The 16391-nt window shown below is 42.4% G+C and overlaps 1 protein-coding gene across 1 annotated transcript in view; it reads right to left on the minus strand.

The window, feature by feature from the left end:
- SLC39A9 (solute carrier family 39 member 9) overlaps positions 1-14297 on the minus strand; it is a 42895-nt gene extending 28598 nt beyond the window's left edge. The window contains exon 1 of the mRNA XM_089671331.1: positions 14086-14297. The gene's annotated coding sequence lies outside the window, so the exon portion shown is untranslated. The remainder of the gene's footprint in view (positions 1-14085) is intronic.
- Between the last annotated feature and the right edge of the window lie 2094 nt (positions 14298-16391).

The following is a 16391-nucleotide window of genomic DNA, read 5'->3' on the forward strand; positions in this document are numbered from 1 at the left end:
ACACTGTATATGGTGTATCATCAGGATCGGGCTTATGGGATATGACAATATTTTACTTTGCAAATGCAACTATTGTTGCGGGTTTATTAAACTGTGACTTTTAGACATTAGCATCCTTGGACTTTCTGGACTTGAATGCAATGTAATTACTATTTACATTATTGTTATGACAGGGTGCTCCTTTTTGGTTTTATTTTAATATGATTTATCCAGGCTACAGCAGTAACCATAATTTCTTACTTCTACTATTTCTGTGGCATTTTCTTGAGGCTGTCTGCAGAGTTTACCTTGTGGAGATCCGAACCCAACATTGGTCTCTTGCTTGGACAAGAAACTGCTGTTTTCATCCTCTCCCTTAGTGTTTAGAATCTAAACACTTCAAAGACATGACCCAATTTGGTTTAGCAGAGGTGAAATGCACCTGACAAAAAAGGACTACTTAGATTTTTCCCACCCCAATCAACTATTTCTCTGAATCGACCACATATCTAACTTTTCAGTCCCATATGTTTCCAAATAAACATTCTCTATATAGCATTGTCTGCTTCTGATGTTGTATCTGATACATTTCAATCTTTTATCCAACATTCCCTCTTTCATGGGGCGCTAAATGACTCTCTGATTTGACACAGCAGAAGCCAATCAACAGTGCTGGCCAATAGATGAGCGCTGGCACCCGTTGATCATTGAGGAGAGTGACTCTGTCTATGTAAATAAACTGTGTCCTGTCACTGGTGATGTACTGGATTGTTGTTCCCTGCAAGGCAGGGAATGCAATCCAGCACATCTATTACTAAAAACAGAACATAGTAAAACACTGGATAGGGACATATTTAACCATTAGATTGCCCTAGATGTTAACCCCTTCACAGCCAGTTTCATTTATTACAGTGTATATTTTTAGCACTGATCACTGTATTAGTGTCACTGGTTCCTACAAAGTGTCAGTGTCAGGCTGTCCACTGTAATATCGCAGTCCCACTATAAATTGCTGATCGCTGCCATTACTAGTATAAAAAAAACAATTCCAGTATATATATGCCATAATTTGTAGGCGCTATAACGTTTGCGCAAATCAATCAATATATGCTTATTGGGATTTTTTTTTTTTACCTAAAATATGTAGCAGAATACATTTTGACCTACATTTATGAAGAAATTAGAATTTTAATTAGATATGTTTTATTGCAGAAAGTAAAAAAGTTGTTTTTTTGTTAGTAAAAAAAAAAAAAAAAACAAGAGGTACTAAAATACCACCAAAAGGAGCTCTATTTGTGGGAAAAAAATTATATAAATTTAATTTATGTACAGCGTTGCAAGACCGTGCAATAGTCCAATAAAGTAACGCAGTGTCGTATAGCAGAAAATGGCCTGGTCATGATGGGGGGGGAATATTTTGGAGCTGGAGTGGTTACAAGGAGCTTAAAGTGGAGCTCCACCCAAAGGGGGAAGCTTTAAAGAATGGTCCCCAGCTCTCTATGATGAGTATGTCTATGAAATAAAGTATGTGTCTTTTTTAAAGAAGTTCTTATGAGTACATGTAGTATGGTATGGTTGCTGAATTAAAGTCCCATAGGGGAGTTTTTCATGTGTATTTGTACTGGGGATGAGCAGCCAGATACTCGACTTTTTGGCTATGAGTTTGATTGATGTTATCCACCCTTAAAATTTCCCCAATAGAGTATCTTTCCATATTACAACTTTATAATAATTTATAAAAAATCATTTTTGCTTTTGTACAGTGCACATCTCCTTTTTTACAAGTGTTGTGTGCTTTGGGAAAGGAATGAAATTCGACATAAGTGAGTTCCAGGGCCAGGAATGGGTAAATTTAATGTCTACTTAGACTGATTTTTCTCAGAAAGAAGAAACTGAAACAGATTTTTTCACTGTTTTTGAGGTTGGGGAAACTTCTGGAGAAGAAATCTACACTTTTTTGGCATATTAAATCATTTGAAAAATACATTAGAGAGAAGATTAACTCATTAGGGTTAAGGTTCCAGATTTTTCCCAACATCAAAAAATAAGTGAAGAATTTAAAAGGGAGTGGGAGGAGAATTTATAATTATGCTCACAGAAAATGATGTCCATCTTGACTACGGAATATAATAAACAGATGTTGTCCCTAGATAAAGATATTGAGAATGTAGAGAAATTGCTATTTGTATTTAAACCAACCTTTTGTATCCTGAATTGGAGAGTAAATTAAGGGAGGGTCTGGCAGATTTGAATAAGTATATATTGTCCAAGAAAGAAAACAAATTTTGGCAAGACAAAACAGCATTCTTGGAAGGAAAAGCGTACAGGTGGACAGTTTCTAAACATAATTACCCCCAGAAGAGGAGATACCCCCGCATTACACATGACACACAAGGAGTTTCACAATCCAATAATACACCATTTTATTCTGATTCCTCCTCCTCTCTTCCGATGAATGGTACTCCGAATAGAGGACTAGCTTGCCTTAAAAAGAATCGCAATAGTAGGGGTTCCTTTGAACAAGAGATAAAAAAATGTTCACTAGACACTAACTCAACACATTTTCTCGCACAGAAGGTGAAGTGGTAGGCGAGTTGGAATCTTCTTTTGCCGATTCCTCTAGCACACCTACAATTTGTTAGGAATACACCAATCACATCACATTTGTAGGTTGAACTCAGGGAGAGGCCTCCCACGAGGGAGACCGAGATGGGGCATAGAACATTACCTGACCAGAGCCTAACTACCACATTAAATATTGTTAATTTGTCCTCATATACATTAAATCAAACCGAAAAAAACTTGTCTCGTGGGCTGATTTTTTCTCCATGTCAAAATGCTGATGTATTTGAGGTGGTCAAGGATCTTCAGTTGTTTGCCAGAAAACTCTCCCTTAGGTGTGAGCATGCAAAATCAGACAATAGGAAAGTCATTTTATTGGTCTCAGTACTCCAGTAGAGATTTCAAAGCCCTTCAGGATATGACTCTCCTGTTTAAAGAAAGCCAATCAAGTGACCTTATTGATCAATTGGACATTGATCTACTATTAGGTGAGACTAATAAATCTCAATCTGACCCTTAACCCAGTTCAAAAAAATTGTCCTTGAAATCTCCTTTATTGAACAATTATCCAAGTATTGTAATATTACTTAACCAAACATTGAGGGATATTAGAAAACTCTCATACAATCGGACAAAGAATGACAATTTGTCAAAGACAGAACAAACAGCGCAACGTGCCTTACAGGAAAGCAACAACATCACAATTAAACCATCAGACAAGGGCAGCAACATAGTCATTATGGACAACATACAATACAAGGAAATGTGTTACAAGATTTTGCTCAGCAGTAGTTGGTATCGTCCCATCCCTGTAACTATGATTGAAAAATTTGTTTCAGATTTTTAGGAGCTGATCGATCATGCCTTAGAGAATGGTATAATTCAGAATGAACTGTGGGAATTCATTAGAGTAAAATTTCCTAGAACACCTTTTTATAGTTTACTGAAGATACACAAGGACCCTAAAAATCCCAATGGGCGTCCAATTGTCTCAGGGAATGGGGGTTTGACAGAAAATTTCAGTTGTGTCATTGATTCGTATTTACAACATGTGTCGTCATTACCTTCATTTGTAAAGGATACTATTAATTTTTTGCAGATTGAGGATTCTAGTATTCCTAAAGAAGCCTTTTTGGTCACCATTGACATCGAGCCTTTGTATAGCTCAATTCCCCATGATCGTGGTGTACCAGCCATATGACGTATCCTTTCTCAATGACCAATTCAAGACTGGCCAATGAATGATTTTGTATTGGCAGGATTGGACTATATTCTTCATTTGACGGTTGCCACTTTCTCCAGGTACCGGGCGTAGCTATGGGGACTTGTTGTGCCCCATCTTACGCCAATCTGTACCTGGGGGAGTCGGAACAGTGGTTCCTCTCAGACAAGAGCCTCGCGTTGTACTCATGCCACATGTCCATGTGGCATAGGTACATCGACGATGTTTTTCTTGTCTGGGAGAGCAAATGCTGTTGGAGTGTTTTGACAAAATGAATGTCAACAATTACAATCTCAAATTCACGATGTCTCATAGTAGGGATATGGTGACCTTCTTAGATGTACAAGGATAGTAATGGCCACCTCTCTAATGGACTTTATAGAAAGGATACTGCAGGAAATACTATCCTGCACTCCTCCAGCTTTCATCCACAACCACTGAAGGATTCTATACCCTACAATCAGTATTTAAGGTTGAAGTGCAATTTATCCACAGAACAAGGCTTTCAAGAGACAGCAGAGAACCTAAGACAGTGATTACCTGATAGAGTAAGACCTGCCTACATAAACCATATAATCGCACTTGTCGGCAGTCACGCCATACCCTCGTTTCAAAAGAAGAGAAAGGTAGACACAGTAAAGGAACCTACCTGTATAGTGTTTATATGATATTTTCACCCTGTATATGTTTGTACTATTTGAATCATATTTGATATTTGTTATGAGTAATATATTTACTTTGTTTTTTTTTTATTTTCAGACAGTAACCAGGATGACACTGGCCTCGGTCTTGATGGTTGGCCCTCTTTTTTAGCATCTGGCACGGGACATGGCTGTCCTCACGGGGAGGTATTCGCTGTGGGCTATCCGATGCCTTTGGTGGTGTGGATTTGTGTCTTCATGCTAGGTGCCAACGTGGCGTCATGACGTCATGTCTTTTGAGACATGTGTCGGCAGCAGATACCGGGGGAGAAGTTCTCCCTCACGGATGCCGGGGTGGCCATATTGAGACGCCATTGGCAGCATTGCCGCTTCACCTCTTTGCTGGCAGTACAGATTCATTGGATTACCCTCTGATAAGACAATTATCTTAAACTAAGATCTATATATATATTGGATGCATTATAGTAGCTGGCTTTCTGTCCTGAAGGTGGTCCCTTATGCGATCTTGATGGTTTGGTGAGCATTACATTTTTGCCTTGTTGGTGAAGAAGTATTTTTCACTAGTCTCCCTTTCCTTGGGAGGTTTTTTCATGTTGTGAAGGAAGTACTTTGTAGCATTGTCAGAGATAATGTTTTCTGAAAAAAACTATGTATCTTATACAAGTATGTCCATGGAATAAAGTATGTCTTTTTTAAAGACGATCTTATGAGTACATGTACTATGTTATGGTTGCTGCATTAAAGTCCTATAGGGGGGTTTTTCATTTGTATCCGTTCTGACCACCTAGGCTTTCACAATATGATCATTCACAATGCGCAGCGCTACTCGCAAGCTACCACAGTCAGGTGTCCACACTTAAGATGCTGGTGCCGGGGAGAGAGGACGCCTGGTGAACCCGGCTGGTGTGAACACACCACGGGACCGAGGAACAGGTAAGTAGCTGTATTTTTAAAAGTCAGCAGCTACAGTTTTTGTAGCAGCTGACTTTTATTTTTTTAAGTTGACTTTAGCTCTGGTTTAAAATTTAAAACAGAACCATTTAGACATAATTTTAATCTATGCCTCACCAAACTTGCAGATAAACATCTAAAACGTGTTACTAAACCAACAACAGTAAAATCAGTCTGTATACGCAGTAAAGCATGCTTGTTATACTCACTGTGGAACCTAAGAGGTATATCCTCTGCATTGTGAAAAAGGCTGTTTAATCTTTTCTTCTCTACCCCTCCTCTTGTTCAAATGTCCACACTGATAAGACAGACTGAACCATAGCCCTTCTGCACATGCTCAGTTTAGTGTGTATTGCTTTTGTTTTTTGTTTTTTTATTGGGAGAGATCATGTGATCAGCACAGGGCCGATCAGCACTGTCCAGACAGAGGTCAGGGCATTTCCATCCTCCTAGAGAAAACTCCTCCTACAAGCTTTAACCAGTGCTCAGCTGAAGTCACAAGACTGCTCTAACTGCTGATGAGAAAAGTTATTTAGCAGTTTATATTTACTAAAATAATTGTACTTCCATGTTGTGTGTACTGTGGGAGACCAGATATAGTGAATGCAGGGTCCTGGGTTTAGTAACACTTTAAGCTGGTCTTAATATAAATTCTTTGAGAAGGACAATAAATGTGACACTATGCCAGCACAGAAACAAAAGAATCAGAAACCTGTCCATCTAAAGATGGATACTGGAACCCCGCTAGTGACCCCACCAAAATTATTCAAATCTTCCTCGTTCTAATCAAAAACACCTTTTATATCTTTATATAACCAATGATTTGACTCACCCAGAGTCTCTGAGCAACTGGGCCCAGAAGGTTTTACAGCCTTCTAGTAATTTTAGAAATGTTTAAAATGTTCTATTTGTTCTAGGCCAAACCAGAATTTTCATTTGAAATGCTGTGCTACATTCGCGACCTATGCGTTTGCCTCATAGTTATGGCACAGCCCTATCCACTTACATGGGTTGCGTTTGCTGAACATGATCATGTAGAACTTTTCCTGGGCTGCTGCAGTGCTGTGTGGTGTGAATGAGCTCTAATGGACAAATACATTCATGAGTTGTTTTCACGTGTCGCTCCCTTGCGCATCAGATGAATAAGCGCTTGTTCACACATGAATCAAAATGCTGACTCCTAATAAACAGACATATAGCATTAATAGGGACATCAGACTGGCATTTAATGCGTGTTAAAAACGCTTTTCCAAACGCCCTATGAGCGTTTGACACGGTAATGCTCCACAGATGCCTTCCATAAACTGTAATGTTATTAACGCACTGCAACCGCGCTACAAAAGGCGTTACTGCTGCAGCATTACAAAAGACTTGAATAGAAAGAGTTGAAAGACTTCAACTCCTTCAAACTCCACATGAAGCAACACTTCATGTTTTGATAATGTTAACAGCACTATGTGCTGTCCATATTACCATGTGCATAGAGGTTCGAGAAACATTAAAAATGCCCCTCAAACTCCTGCTTTCAATGCCAGTGTGAACAAGGCCTAAGGGGTTGCTCCCTCACTGACCGAAAACATTGCTGAATAGAACATGCCCGTTAGAGAGCGACATTTTGCTCAACCACCCACACAGAAGGACACATGGAAACAGGTATGTATTTTTCTACCGTCAACCCAATAGCGATTCCGAGACAATGGTGATTTGTCACCAGGGATAGGATCCCTAGTGTGACACGGCCATAAAATATTGGATCTAGTCATGACTACATACGTTTACAGAAATCACAGTCATAATAATTGAACAAAGAGCCTAGAAAATGTTATACGTTGAATACAATCACAGAAAAATATGAAGCCAGAATTATTTTTATTGCTGGACAGCTGCTTTAGGCCCCAAGTACACGGGACACTTCTGAACGATGGAAACTGACTGCTGAAAAACATAGGTTAAAAAACGTCTGTTTAGCTGCGTTTGCATAACGCGTTTATGTGCATTTGCGTTTAGAAGCGTTTTAAAAGATAAGCACAGGAGAACCTTCCAAATGCCCAGAATGCACTGAAAAGTGGTAAATTATTAACTATTTCTGACTGTTTCAGAGAAATATAGAGAGTAGAAGCAGAGACAGCAGTATGTGTTGAAATTAGCTTAGGTGTGAGTTGCTCATTAACATTTCTTTTGTTTTCAAGGGTGGAAAGGTGTCTGGTGGATTGAGTCATTAAGGCCACCTGGCAGGGGGTCTTCATGAGGAATATGAGGTGTGAATGGTCATTAACATATCTTTTGTTTCCAAGGGTGGGAGAGGTCTGAGGTGTGAATTGGTCATTGCAATGCCTGACAAGCTTGGTAGGAACATCCTGTGTTCAGTGTTTTGTACATCTGAGTACCTTTAAAACACTTTGCATGCATTTTTCATGATAAAAAAAGGCTCTGGACAGCATCGGGAACTGGTAGAGTTAAAAAAAAATATCAGACACAAACGCTTATAAACGCGATTTGCCATGTTTACAAAAATTTTGTGTTTGAAACGCTGATAAAATCAACTGCTGAACGCAAGTTTTCTGCATTAAAAAAAAATGACTGTAAATGACTATGTGTACATGGACACAGGAAAACATTAGGATGAGGTCAGGGGCTGCTGAAAAAAATGCTGAACAACTCCTAAAAGTTAGCTGCAGTGTACGTGAGCCCTTAAGCAAGGATACATTTCCACGTGTATTTTTGACATTGGTGGCCCAGAGTTAGCTATTTAACAGGTAGTCATGTATCCTGTCCACTCAGACCTCCCACCCATTGGGACTCATCAGTTCTTATTCAGACCTGATATAGTCATGAAAAATGAGCTCCTGCAGGTCTGAGCTGGACGAGTCAGGATTGGCGGATCAGCAGGGTTCAAGAGGTCTACATGGTGGCCAAACAAACAGGTATTATACATTCCACTGGAGTAAAAATGTTAAAAATGCAATCCTGATGCTGCCCCAGGTAGCTACCCAGCCCTGGAAATTCCCCTGTACAGTCCTACACCGTTTGCTGCTAGGAGGCTCAGTCTAGCAGATTTCTTTTCGTTATGTTTAAAGCCCAGTGAGCTATGTTTCCTACAAACTGTCCTGGGATTCTGGCACTGGAAACAGAAACATGGGCACCCACACTTCCTACACTGGCATTACACTTCTCCGACACAATGGGCATGACGCAAAGCACAATAACGCAACACACCACATTGGCACAATACAGCCGAGCTGCAGCAAAAAATATAATGCAGAAGCAATTGTTCTTGTATTGAGGCTCCCTTGAGATGAGAAAAATCAAATCTATTTAGCAGTATTTTAGGCATTAACTGTCTCTGTTTACTCAAAGTGGACCTTCACCCTGAAGCTGTCCTCAACGAATCCTGTGATTCATCTGTCACTTCTTCATAGGGATCATGTTGCATGCATTGTGCACCATGAAACCACTATTGTCAATAGAGGAAGAGGGGCAAGGTCTCTGTTAGTAGCTTCACAGAGCACTAGGAGCTACAAACCATGCCAGTAATCCAGCAGTAGGAAGAAGACCGGCATCCCTGCACAGAAGATTTGGCAGGGTCCAGCTGCATGCACGACATGAAACATATTTTATTAAAGTGGTTCTAAAGGCTGAAGGTTTTCTACCTTCATGTATTCTATAAATGAAGGTAAAAAAAACCTTCAAGTGTGCAGCTCCCCACGCAGCCCACCCAATACTTACCTGAGCCCAATCTCAATCAAGTGATGTGCATGAGAGCAGCAGCTCTCCCAGGTATCTTCCTTCTCATTGGTTGAGACACAGCCAGTCAGTCGCATCAAGTAAGGAGGGAGTGGGGGATGGGGAAGAGCCACGTTCTGTGTGTCTTACAAACACGGAGGTGGCTTGAGAGTGAGCACGACAAGTGCCCCCAGAGGAAGCAGCTTGCTCTGGGGGCACTCAGCAGGGGGAGGGCCCTTGGAGCAACAGAGGGGGACCAGAGAAGAGTTGGATCGGAGCTGCTCTTTGCAAAACCACTGCACGGAGCAAGCAAGTATGACACGTTTGTTTTAAAAAAAATCTGAACCTTAAGTGTCACTTTAAGTGCTGATTCACACATGTGCAGTGCGGATTGAAGTTTCACAACTAATTGATATAGTAGTTGTTCAGTGGTTCAGGTCTGGTTTAGATCAGGTTCAGGTCAGGATTTTATTCCATTCACAACTGCTGACATGTGTGGTTCAGAAACGGTTCCCATAGAAGTCAATAGCCTTTAATCTGCACCTGCACCTGAACCAGACCGCACTGCTCAGAAATTGGACAGGACTCTTTTTAAATCTGCACCGCCAGTGCACTCAACATATGCGACCAGGCACCATAGGAAGCAATGTTATTTTACATGTCATGAGGGTTGGATACAGTTCAAACTATAATGATTTTTTTATTTTTTTTGGCTAAACTTCATCTTTAAAAAGTGTACCTAAAACCAAAATCAAAAATGATTATTTTGCAGCTTACCAATCCTTTAATGTGGTGGCTGCATCTCTCTTTTCTTTCACCTGGTTATCCAGACAGTAAGGCTAGGTTCACACCTATGCAGTTTGCGTTTTATCCATTTCTGCAGTACTTTTTGCGGTGCGTTTTTGCACATGCGTTTTGCGGGGGGGGGTTCCCAATTTGTTGCTGGGCAGATTAAACCACAAAACGCATCAAAACGTACTATATGCGTTCCTGCAACATCTCCACTGATGTCTGTAGAACCAAAAACGCAATCTTTTGTGTTTAAAAAAGTCCCTGACCCTTTCTAAAAAACGCACCCGGTGAAAACGCGGAGATGTGAACCTGTCCCATAGGAAATCATGTTAAAACTGCTGTGCATTTCTGCAAAACGCAACGGAAAAAGCAAGGTGTGACCTAGACTAAGTTTGTTTTTTTTCAACTTCCTTTAAAAAAACAAGCTGCTCAACAAAAGTAACAAAAGGTTGAGACAAACCATTTACCATTAACAGGGGTGCTTACGATGATCAGCTTTTGTTTATTTCCGGTGCAATTTTGCGTCCATATGTTTTGTACTGACGCAAATCGCACTGCAAAGTATCGGTACTCGCTGATCAAGAAAGGGTATCGGTGCATTCCTAGTTGCTTTAAAGGTCTAAAAAGTGTTCACTACAGTTTGGCTTTTGTTAGTCAAGTCCATCCAAGTCTGCTATTGTATCCAACATGCCTCTCCAACTGACAATGCTGCTGTCCAAAGGTGTCTCTGTTGCTCCTCCGTCCAGAATGGAGACCCCCAAAGACAGGAATTGTGTTTCTGGCTGGATCACAAGGTAACAATAAAGGTCAGCCTCCAAATTTAAGGACCTAAACTGAAATATTGTAGATTGTTGTTTCTTAGATTAGATAAAATCACTGACTCGCAGTTATCAACCTACTGTGTGCACTCCATCAGCTAGGTGTTGGACCTCCTCTCAGGTCTATCAGACAGACCTTTCTACCCCTGGGTGCAATAACCCAGTTAAAGGGACAACAAGGTTGGGTGGGAAGGGGTTAGAAAATTGTATACAGTGAGGCAAGATTCCAAACATACTAAGAAGTAGACTTTGGGCGTACATACACTTTAAAGCAGCACTCAATATATGAAAAGGACTCACTCATGTAGGTGGTAAAAGTAGGTGTTTGAGCTGCGGTTTTACAGCTGCCTTTTACTGCCCTAAACCTTCCTCCCTATCCGTCCAGCCACCTAAAGAAGGGCGTGCAGCTGCTCGGGGGTGTACACAAGTTGCAGAAAAAACAAAACCACATGTCACCTTTGGAGTGCAGTATGCAGTTCCAACATGATGGTTCCACCTTTTTATCCTCCCTGGCAGTGATCCCGAATGTGGCTCGGGGTTCATTTTCAGTACCAAAAGCGGTAACCCCAAGCAACACTCGGGATTTCACTGTAGTTTAACTTACCTTGTCCTGTGATCCCCCGATGTCCTCCCACTGTGTCCTGCGGCCATGCTGGCATCCGTCTTCCGGGTTCCCTTCCCTGAGAGCGCTGCAACGCAGGGGGCGGAACTGGCGGGAGGTTCAAAAAAGTAAACAAAACATGACATACACACAATACATTGTAATCTGTTAGGATTACATTACTGTATCAAACCATTTCGCATACATTTTGTCCCGAGTGCTTTGTCCGGCGCCCTGCCTGCATTTTTATTGTTCTTTCTGCCTGGAAACTGAGAAACGTCCATGGCGTCCAAAAAGCGTCCCTTTATGTCAAAAGCGGTTTTAGATCAGCTAGAGAACAGCGATAGTAAATTAGAATCACTTAGAATTGAGTGATGATGATTCGTGGGGAAATTCATCATCAGATACTGAAAGTGACGACAACGACGATTCTGCTCAGTGATGTGCGAACTTGGCGCTCTATTTCAAATGTCAGTGTTTTTGGTTTGATTACATTATTGAATTACATTTATTATTATTTTTTATAATTATTTATTATAATTTATGATTTCGTGTTTCAAAGTTTATCACACCCGGGACGTTTACTAGACTCTTGTTCGGACAGATTTAAGTGAGTTATTCCTAAAAATTACAGCCTACAATAAAAAAAACAACAAATTTCCATGTAAAACAATGTACTGCTTTGACATTCAAAAATATTGACATAATCAGATGGCCAGGGAGGTTAAGGGTTAAAACAGCTGATGATCGGCAGCGATCTCTGGTGTGAATGTGCCCTATAGAGGATGTACACATGACTACAGCAACAGGTAATGTCACTCCATTACAGCAATGTGATATACTACAGAGGAACACGGGACTCAGAGTCCTACAACACAGGAGAGCATTGAGTACTGTCACACTATAGGAATACTTGTTATCTCAGCACTGACCCCTTTACTGGACTATACAAGGAATGATCACAGCACTGACCCCTATAGTGGACTATGTAAGGACTGATCACAGCACTGACCCCTATACTGGACTATGTAAGGACTGATCACAGCACTGACCCCTATGCTGGACTATGTAAGGACTGATCACAGCACGGACCCCTATACTGGACTATGTAAGGACTGATCACAGCACTGACTCCTATACTGGACTATGTAAGGACTGATCACAGCATTGACCCCTATACTAGACTATGTAAGGACTGATCACAGCACTGACCCCTATACTAGACTATGTAAGGACTGATCACAGCACTGACCCCTATACTGGACTATGTAAGGACTGATCACAGCACTGACGCCTATACTGGACTATACAAGGACTGATCACAGCACTGACCCCTATACTGGACTATGTAAGGACTGATCACAGCACTGACCCCTATACTGGACTATGTAAAGACTGATCACAGTACAGACCCCTATGCTGGACTATGTAAAGACTGATCACAGCACTGACCCCTATACTTGACTATGTAAGGACTGATCACAGCACTGACCCCTATACTGGACTATGTAAGGACTGATCACAGCACTGACCCCTATACTGGACTATACAACGACTGATCACAGCACTGACCCCTATACTGGACTATATAAGGACTGGTCTCAGTACACACCCCTATACTGGACTATATAAAGGACTGATCGCAGTACAGACCCCTATACTGGACTGCATAAGGACTGATCGCAGAACAGACCCCTATACTGGACTATATAAAGGACTGATCGCAGTACCGACCCCTATACTGAACTATATAAGGACTGATCAAAGCACTGACCCCTATACTGGACTATATAAGGACTGGTCGCAGTACACACCCCCATGCCGGACTATATAAAGGACTGATCGCAGTACACCCCCTATGCTGGACTATATAAAGGACTGATCGCAGTACAGACCCCTATACTGGACTATATAAAGGACTGTTTGCAGTACCAACCCCTATACTGGACTGTATAAGGACTGATCGCAGAACAGACCCCTATACTGGACTGGATAAGGACTGATCGCAGTACAGACCCCTACATTGAACTATATAAAAGACTGATCACAGCACTGACCCCTATACTGGACTATATAGTGACTGATCACAGCACTGACCCCTATACTGGACTATACCAGGACCGATCACAGCACTGACTTCTCCTGCACTATACAAGGACTGATCCCAGCACTGACTTCTCCTGGACTGTACAAGGGCTGATCACAGCTCTGACTTCTATCCTGGACTGTACAAGGGCTGATCACAGCTCTGACTTCTATCCTGGACTGTACAAGGGCTGATCACAGCTCTGACTTCTATCCTGGACTATACAAGGACCGATCACAGCTCTGACTTCTATCCTGGACTATACAAGGACCGATCACAGCTCTGACTTCTATCCTGGACTATACAAGGACCGATCACAGCTCTGACTTCTATCCTGGACTACACAAGGACTGATCACAGCACTGACGTCTATCCTGGACTACACAAGGACTGATCACAGCACAGACCCTTATACTGGACTATACAAGGACTGATAACAGCACTGACTTCTATCCTGGACTATACAAGGACCGATCCCAGCACTGACTTCTATCCTGGACTATACAAGGACTGATCCCAGCACTGACTTCTCCTGGACTATACAAGGACCGATCCCAGCACTGACTTCTCCTGGACTATACAAGGACCGATCCCAGCACTGACTTCTCCTGGACTATACAAGGACTGATCCCAGCACTGACTTCTCCTGGACTATGACAATAGAGCACAGCACACTGAGCGCCTCTTACATTCCGGCTGTCAGTCTTCGCCCCGGTGGACGGTGTGCCCGGTACCGTCTCTCTGTGTGTGTTTCCCGGTGTCCCAATCAGTCACAGGGCCTCAGCGGGTAACACATAAGCGTCCGGCCATCTTGCTTCCAGCGATCCTCCTGCTGCCATGGTGTCATTCCAGGCACTCCTTCCGGGTCACACTGTCAGTGACGTCACCCGAGATGGGGTTGGCTTGGCACTCAGGGAGAACTGGCTGCTTCCTGTATGACCTGGATGGGGTCTGTGTTGGCCAGAGCGACCTGGTATTGTGTGTAGTGACTAGGATTAGGGAGAGCACAGGGACGTATTGCGCATGTCCGCAGGATAGGTGTCAGTGGATGGTTTCCAGGGCCACACATGTTCAATACACAGATCTGAGTGACCCCCCCAGTAAATGAGGTGCTTAGAATGTTACAATCACTCCACAGGATTAAAGTGTAAATTCACAAATATGAAAAGAACCAACACCCCCACCCTGCATTCACTGGTTTTGAAAACTGCGTTCTTTGTTCTTTCCCTCCTTTAGAGCTTCCGTGATGGAGCAGAGCGATTCTGATTGGACGTTTTTTCATGTGCCTGCACCTAACAAATCGGAATCGTGACCCATCCCTGAGGTCCCAAAGAGGTTCTTCAGTCTAAAAAATGAAAAGCAGCTACAAATACTGCAGCCACTGACTTAAAGCGGAGCTCCACCCAAAAGGAGAAGTTCTGCTTTAAGCGTTTGTCCCCCGCTCCCCATTAAGGTTTGGCACCTTGGGGGAGCGGAGGGGGAGCGGGTACCCGAATTTGACAGGTACCCGCTCCCACTTCTGCAATCGCCTAAGGTGATTGGAAGCGGAAGTTGTCCTCCTTCCCTATCCCTCCCTGAAGTCTTGTGGGACACGTGACAGGTCCCAGAAGAATACGGGACCATTCACAAAGCACAGCGCTTCTCGAGTATGCGCAGTGGGCACCCGGCTGTGAAGCCGCAAGCAGTGACAGCCGGGTACTCACACTGAAGATGCCGGTGCCAGGGTGAAATCAGCCGTGGTGAGGACACTGCTGGGCCGAGGGACAGATAAGTGTCTGTATTTTAACCTCCCTGGCGGTATTCCTGAGTGTAGCTCAGGGTAAAGTTTCAGTACCACAAGCGGTAACCCCGAGCTACACTCGGGAATACCTTGCAGCACTGCTCCGGGATCCCTTCTTCACTTACCTTGTCCTGCGCTCCCACTTTGTCCCCCCCTGCAGTGTCCCCGGCAATGTCCTCTAGCGGATGCCGGCATCTGTCTTCTGGGTTCCATTCCCTGCGACGACGGGACATACGGGGACAGAACGGCGGGAAATTTGAAAGTTGTAAAAGTCACATTCACTAAACTCACTAGAATCACATAGTAAAACATTACTGTGTCATACCATTTCACATACATGTTGTCCTGAGTGCTTTGTCCTGTGCCCTGCCTGCATTTTTATTGTTCTTTCTGCCTGGAAACTGAGAAATGTCCATTGCGTCCAAAAAGCGTTCCTTTAGGTCAAAAGCGGTTTTAGACCAGCTAGAGAACAGCGATAGTAAATTAGAACCACTTGCAGAATTGAGTGATAATGATTTGTGGGGAAATTCGTCATCAGACACTGAAAATGATTTTGCGACTTTGCTCAGTGATGTGCGAACTTGGCGCTATATTTCAAATTTCAGTGTTTTTGGTTTAATTATATCATTGAATTAAATGTATTTTTATTATATTATTATTTTTTATGATTATTTATTAAATTATAATTTATGATTTCGTATTTCAAATTTTATCATACCCGGGATGTTTACTAGACTCTTGTTCGGACAGATTTCAGTGAGTTATTCCTAAAATTTACAGGCCTACAATAAAAAAATACATATTTCCATACAAAAAAATGTACCTCTTTGAGCACAGAAATATGGACATAATCAGACCGCTAGGAAGGCTACAAGTCAGCAGCTATAGTTTTTGTAGCTGCTGGCTTTTTTTTTTTTGCAGCTGGAACTCCGCTTTAAGGAAAAAAAAGATGTCCTCATCTGGGACAGTTCTCCTGGAAGCTGGCTATGACTCCTTGCTGCTTCACAGCTGGCTTCCCTCCACGCATGCGTGAGCTGCGTTGCTCTGTATGAATGGTCCTGAAGCCCCCTGGAACCTGTGTCATGTCCCAGAAAGTTGCAGATGGTAGAGAGAACTGCTAAAATGAGGTACCTGCTCCACCCCCCCCCCAAAAGTGAGGATGGAGGGGTGAAGGAAGTGTAATTGTGAAACATCCCTTTTGAGTGCAGTGCTGCT

This window comes from Staurois parvus, unplaced genomic scaffold, assembly GCF_062004578.1.
Source record: "Staurois parvus isolate SC_StPar_1 unplaced genomic scaffold, SC_StPar_1.0 ptg000104l, whole genome shotgun sequence".
NCBI classification, from domain to species: domain Eukaryota; kingdom Metazoa; phylum Chordata; class Amphibia; order Anura; family Ranidae; genus Staurois; species Staurois parvus.